Here is a 5,731-nt window from a genome sequence, read left to right on the forward strand (position 1 = left end):
GACCGCTGGGAGGGAAACCTCAGGAATTCAACGCCTAATTTCAGGACCGTCATGGGAAGGACTCTGTCCTTAGTTTACGGTGTTTAGCACTTTTGCACCACAAGGAAAAGGCCGGACGGTGAACACGCTTGTCCGCAAAGCTGAGCTCAGCAGTACGGCCAGTACGGCCGTAGGAGGCATCCCTCTGGGTAGTCCGCGCAAATCCAGGTTTTGATTGCATGATTTATCTATTTTTTCTCTTTCAGAAATATGGGAAAGAATACATGCAGTATGAAGTGTGTAGAAACTGAGGAATGCAGTAAAGAGAAGTGTGTCTGTGTGTAAGAGGTGCTGTGGGTGGTGTATAACCAAGAGTGATGGACAGAGATGTGTTAAAATGTGGACAGAAGAAGAAGAGAGGGAAAGTGTTGATAAGTAGTGATGAAAATGATGTTAAATATGTCTTAGTGTGTTTGTACAGGTGGCTACTGTTGTGGAAATTTATTAACAAAGCCTGCAGACACGATGAGCAGTTAAATGGTGATAGCGGCTTGTCCGTCTCTTTTAGTTGAGCTACCTTAATAAAACTATTTATTTGAACCCTTTTGCCTCCTTGACTCCTTTTTCTGACCCGGACACTTTTTGTTACTTTCCCCTCACCACCTAGACCCCTCAGGGGAATGTAACAAAGATCTAAACTTATTCTATGCTAGATTCGATACAGCAAACACCATGAGACGGGACAGTGTGTGCACCGCGGATGACGTCAGTGCGCACACTGTGTCTGAGGAGGATGTGTGGATGTGCTTCAGGAAGGTGAACGCGCGCAAAGCTACTGGTCCGGACGGGATTCCCGGCCGCGTCCTCAAGTCATGCGCGGCTCAGCTGGCTGGAGTGTTCACGCACATCTTCAACCTTTCCCTCTCTCTGTCTGTAGTCCCAGCCTGCTTCAAAATGGCCACCATCGTCCCTGTACCCAAATCCTCCACCATCTCCTCATTGAACGACTGGCGACCTGTAGCCCTGACCCCCATCGTGAGCAAATGCTTCGAGAAGCTGGTCAGGGACTTCATCTGCTCTGCACTACCCGACTCACTGGACCCTCTACAGTTTGCATACCGCCACAACAGGTCCACTGATGATGCCATAGCCCTGACACTACATACTGCCCTGTCACACCTGGAGAAGAGAGACACGTATGTGAGAATGCTGTTTGTAGATTACAGCTCAGCATTCAATACCATTGTCAGGAAATCTGGTGTATCATATTTGTAGCTGGGATGCTTGTTCAGGGTTAGGTATGAGGCAAATATAATAAATAAATAATAAATAAACGGCTTATGGTTGAGAAATGAACATTCAATGCACGGGCGACAGATCTGGTTGACATTCCTGCTGTCAGCATGCCAATTGCACGCTCCCTCATTGCTTGTGGCATCTGTGGCATTTTGCTGTGAGACAAAACTGCACATTCCAGGGTGGCCTTTTGTTGTGGGCAGTCTGAGGTACACCTGTGCACTACTCATGATGTCAGATCAGCATCCTGATGTGGCACACCTGTGAGGTGGGATGGATTATCTCAATATAGCAGATGTGCCCACTACCACACATTTGGACTGATTTGTGACCACTGTTTGGGAGGGATGGTTATATTGTGTATCTGGAATGAATTTTAGGTCTCTACGTCCATCCCATGGGGAATGGGAGCAGTAACAAAGGTGTTGCGTTTATATTTTTGTTCAGTGTATGTTAAAAAAAACCCCAGAAAAACTGGAAATATACACAACAATAAGAGTAACAGATAAAAGTTAAGAGCATGTAGAGGTTTAAAGATAAGGACTTTTACACAGGTGAGTTTTGAGGGTGGACTTAAAAAGAAAAGTGACTAAAAGCCCCCCATTGTAATAAGACAAGCGGAAAGAACAGAGAGAGAGAAAGAAAAGATGAAGATCTGAGGCACTGAGATGGGAAGTTCATCTGTACTAAATCAGAAAGGTATGGTGGAGAGAGACAGAATGAATAGCCTTAAATGTATAAAGGATTATTTTAGAATAAATGCGAAATTTAACTGGGAACCAGTGAAGCTGCTTCAGGATTGGGGAGATGTGGTGGGTAGAGGAAGTCCTAGTAATAATACAGGCAGCAGAGCTCTGGACACGTTGGAGCTTGTTGATGGATTTTTTTTGTAAGGCCAAATAATAGTGAATTACAGTAGTCAGTTTGAGAGATGACGAGATTATGGACGAGAATGGCAGTGTCATGAGGAGTGAGGAAGGGGCGGAGGCAATTGATGTTATGGAGTTGAAAATATGCTGCACGTGTGACATTATTGATATGTGAATTTAAGGATAATGTGCTATCAACAATGACACCCAAGCTTTTCACAGAGGGAGAGATAGGTATCAACGAATTATTGATAGTGAGAGAAAAAACGTTAATTCTGGACAGCAATAGTTTAGTGCCAACCAGGAGAAGTAACACACCCTCTGAAACACCCTCGCTGCTGGAAGGAGCGCTTTCGCAGATCATTCATCCCAACAGCAGTTAGACTCTATAACTCCTCAATCACAATGTCATAAGTCACTGGACATGTATATTTAGTGTGTATGTGTGTGTGTGTGTGCATGTCTATACATAGGAATAGTAGTGGTAGAACAGTTATGTTAAGCTATACAGTTTATGTCTTGCATATTTCCAACCATATCCATAAACTCATAGTGTCAGAGCTCTAGACTAACTTTTTGACATGGGCGCACCGGTGCGCCTAACTTTAAAAATTTAGGCGCACCGGCACAAAAGTTAGGCGCACTCAAATTTTTCAACCGCATCGCTTAACACCGCAGTTTTACATGTGCACTTTCTTTGGGGGGGAAGTCCATACAGACAATATTCATTTGTAAATGATTAACTAACAAACTTGTGCTTAAAGTGCTTTGTCAATATTGTAGAAAATGTTAAACTTAATCATCACATCGGCTCCTCTGACGACCTGTTTGCTGCTGTCTGCTGCTGAAAGGCAGTGGGGAGAGGGGACACTTGGGCAGTGCATTTATTGCAGCATATAATGTGTTTCCTGGATACACTGCTGCTTTTTCAGCATTCAAAGATTGATGGCACCGTGTCAGAGCTGGCTATGAATTTCAGACAGATCAGGCCTTAAAGAAAATTTATCAATAGTTCTTAATATCATCCCAGGGCACATTCACTAGAACCTGTGTCAGCCATAGTACGGAGTCCTTGCTGTTGGTGATGTCCTTAAGGTGAGTGTATTATATTTTATATTTATTTCATATTGTTATCCGGCAATTCGGCAGTTATTTATTCAGACCTATATTGTTACTATGTTCTAAATGGTATCTGCTGATGTTTCAAATGTTGTATCCTCATGTTGTTACTACACGTTGTTTTGTTGTGCTAATATGTAGCCGTAAACTCATTTTTAACTGTAGAGCAAGGCTGAAGGCTACTAATAAACGAGGTATGTTCAACATAAAACCTTAGTTCTCTGTGTCACGAAGGTGTCTCTCTTTTACCCTGGCCACAACACCATACTAGCTGGAGCATAATAACAGTTTTAGATGGAAAGCATCTTAAAATTGCCTCTTTTTTTTTTTTTGCTGAACATCTCCTTGAAAGTAGCATCATGTGAGTCACACTTGTTAAGGTAATACATGCTAAATGAGCCGTAGCTTTCAATGCATCACCGGATGAAGCCTTGCAGTTACAGTAGCTCACTGCGGGTATCATGTTGCCAAGGGAACTAATAAAGCATACAGTGATCGGAATGATTTTGTATTGATGCAGGTTGTCATTGCTCATGCTGAACTACTTAAACTCCAAGTAGACAATTGCTCCATTCCTCATTACCATAGATAATATCAAAGTAATAAAACAATCATTATCAAATTCTGATTTGCCATAGATAAAGTGATTTTATAGGTAGGCTATCATGTAAAAATCTGCTACATAAAATTTATAACCGAGTGTAAAATACTAATTTCATTTTCATGTGGTTTAGAGGTCAGCTATGGATACTCGGCTGCGAGAATTCTTAACAGAGCGTAAAGTTGAAGAAGATGTGATCAAGAAACTTGAAGATGAGAATGTAAGCCACTGCAGCTGTTGCTGTGTGCGTGCGTGTGTGTCTGTGTGTTTGTTTTTGAACGGAGAGCAGCAATCCACAATTTACTATGCACATTCTAAAAAAATTTATTGAATTTCATATTTGTGTTTAATCAGTGACATTAATTAATGACGTGATATGTTTAAAGAGTAATTTAAAAAGTAATTTTTGTTCATCTTATGTTGGACAAATGTGTACCACATTACCAAAAGTATCTGTTATCAAAAGTAGATAGCAAAAAACAACTCTAAAATATGCAGTTGTATGTATTCATTGTTTTTTTTAATATTGACAATTTTATTAATTTGTTATTTATATTTTTCAGATTGATGAAACTGTCATTCCCTTAATGACAGACAGTGACCTGGCAAAGTACATCCCCAAAGTTGGCGATAGAGTCTCCACTGTGGCCTTCTGCCATCCAGGAAAGAATCTATACTCTCAAGGCTACGACAAAGACTGACAGGAGCTGAGGGAATGCCTCCTAAAAAGAAATCGTCTCAGTGGGCAGAAAATACAAATGCAAAACGAACAGTTAGACGAATTGAGGTTGGCTGGATGGATTTTGATGAGGAGAAGGGTGGGTTCAAACAGGTGAAGTCTGTAAGTGGTGGTGGAACAAGGCATTTATCTGTAGATAAAAATGAAACAGTGTCAAATATCAAACTTATGGCTGAAAATCTGTTTTTCCCCAATGGCACCTCAAAAAAAAAAAAAAGTCTTTCACACTATTCAACTCATATTGAGAGCTCACAGATGCGTGTGGATGCTTCCTCTGTTGGTGGAAAACATAAATTCAGAACCATCAAACTTTGTAATTAATGATGGAGCTTCCATAAGTGGATATTTGGAACTGAATGACACATTACCATGGGATGGTCTGCCAAATGTAGGTGAAAGTGAAGATTCTGATGCAGTTGTTATTATTAGTGGGGATAACAGGGTGGATATTAGTGTGGTTGAACTAAACCCTGAAACACTGTTTACAGAAAAAGAGTCTGATCCACCTCATCACACATTGTCTCTCTCACCGGGGCTGACAGGAGAGGCCAATATTCCTGACCAAGCACCCCCTGAACCAAATTCAAATTCAAATTCAAATTTTATTTGTCACGTACACAGTCATACACAGTACGATATGTAGTGAAATGCTTGGACAACTGCTCGTGACCTAAAGAGAACAAAAAAGGAAAGGCTATGAATAAGATAGGAAATAAATATGAAAAATTAAAAAGGGTAAATTTAACTAGGAAGGAATAAAATATAAATTAAGGTTAAAAATGAAATAACTGTACAACACAAATTAGAATGAAGGGTAAACTTAACTGGGAAGAATAAGATAAAATATATAAATTAAAGTTGAAAATAAAATAACTGTACAACAAAATACACAATACACAATATAGAACTATATAAGAATGTATGAAGAAATCTAAATATAAATAAATATATACACAATAACAGCAGCTGTACAAGTATTAACTGGAAATGAAGAATATAGTGACCAGTGTTGTGCAAAAACAATGTCCAGAAAGTCCAGTGTGTGTAAGAACCATATGTGTGGGTCAGTACTGTGTGGTGGTGTGATTGAGAGACCGTATCGCCTGCGGGAAGAAGCTCCTCCTCAGT

At 40.3% G+C, this 5,731-nt stretch overlaps 1 long non-coding RNA gene across 1 annotated transcript in view; it reads left to right on the top strand.

Annotated features, from left to right (window-relative positions):
- The window catches only part of LOC146712272 (uncharacterized), a 7,467-nt gene extending 2,610 nt beyond the window's left edge, over positions 1 to 4,857 (top strand). Inside the window, exons 1-2 of the long non-coding RNA XR_014919033.1 lie at positions 1 to 4,084; positions 4,428 to 4,857. The exon at positions 1 to 4,084 is cut by the window's left edge and continues 2,610 nt beyond it. This is a non-coding gene — a long non-coding RNA (uncharacterized LOC146712272). The remainder of the gene's footprint in view (positions 4,085 to 4,427) is intronic.
- Positions 4,858 to 5,731: the final 874 nt, after the last annotated feature.

Source organism: Copadichromis virginalis, linkage group LG3 (assembly GCF_057382275.1).
Source record: "Copadichromis virginalis isolate Kocher_CV1m ecotype Utaka linkage group LG3, C_Virginalis_male_GT1.1, whole genome shotgun sequence".
NCBI lineage: Eukaryota > Metazoa > Chordata > Actinopteri > Cichliformes > Cichlidae > Copadichromis > Copadichromis virginalis.